This window comes from Arachis ipaensis, chromosome B06 (genome assembly GCF_000816755.2).
Source record: "Arachis ipaensis cultivar K30076 chromosome B06, Araip1.1, whole genome shotgun sequence".
Taxonomy (NCBI): domain Eukaryota; kingdom Viridiplantae; phylum Streptophyta; class Magnoliopsida; order Fabales; family Fabaceae; genus Arachis; species Arachis ipaensis.
Window position 1 is genome coordinate 44,639,509 of NC_029790.2, and position 1,115 is coordinate 44,640,623.

Sequence of the window (1,115 nt, forward strand, 5' to 3'; positions counted from 1 at the left end):
ATCATTGACTACTCTATATAATTATTTTTATATTATTCAAATTTAAAATTTTAAAAATCATTAAAATAATCAACTTTAAATCCAATAAAAAAAAGCAGCTAAATAGGCATGACAATGCCTGTTAAGCCGCTAGTAACATATAATAGCAAAACATGGATTTTGGTGTTCAATTTTATTTTTTAATATTGTTCCTTAATAAAAAGTGGTTATTATTATCATTTTAAAATACTTGCATTTCTCTCCTTCCATCAACTTTCTACAGTTACTTCAAATTAAAAGAAAAAATTCACCTATTTTACAATCAATTTATTATAAAAACAATTTATCTTCTCCTACCTCATTTTTGTTTATACATTTCTTATTTCAAATTGAAAAAACTTTCACGCACCAATTTTCCTTTTTTTTTTTCTCAATACATAACATAAAAACTCACTACCCTTTCTCTATCTTTCTTTCACTTAATCCTTTAGTCTCACGTTAAAAAAATAGTTTTCATAACCTCCTGTAACTAACACTTAATTTTTCATTATGTCAACATATATATTACTTTTTTTCTGTCTTCTGCTACCACTTAGATCATATAAGTTTTAATTTTTTTTTCTGTCATATATTTTATGTTTTTTCTAATTATTAATATTTTTTTATAGAGTTTTTTTTATTTATTTTATTTTATTTTATTTATTTATTTATTTTGAAGTGTTGGATATGAATAAGACTAGATACAAAATCTTCTCAATATTAAAATAATACTAATTTGAAGAGAAAGAAAAACTCCATGTCTCATATTCAAGGTTGTCGATTACAAAGGTAACATTTTGGAATATATTTAGTTTCATATGATCAACAAGTGATTTGAGAAAATAGGTTTGAATTTGAATAATTAACCTTAATGAAGAATGTTGAGTAAGTCATTTATTGAATTTTTTTCTTTTAAAGAAAAAGGTAAAATTTCATAATATATTTAGTTTCATTTGATCAACAAGTGATTTGAGAAAATAGATTTGAATTTGGATAATTAACCTTAATAAAGAGTTCTGCGTAAATCATTTATTGTTTTTTTTTTTTTTAAAGAAAAACATGTATATTTATGTGTTATATTTTATTTTTGTAGTGGA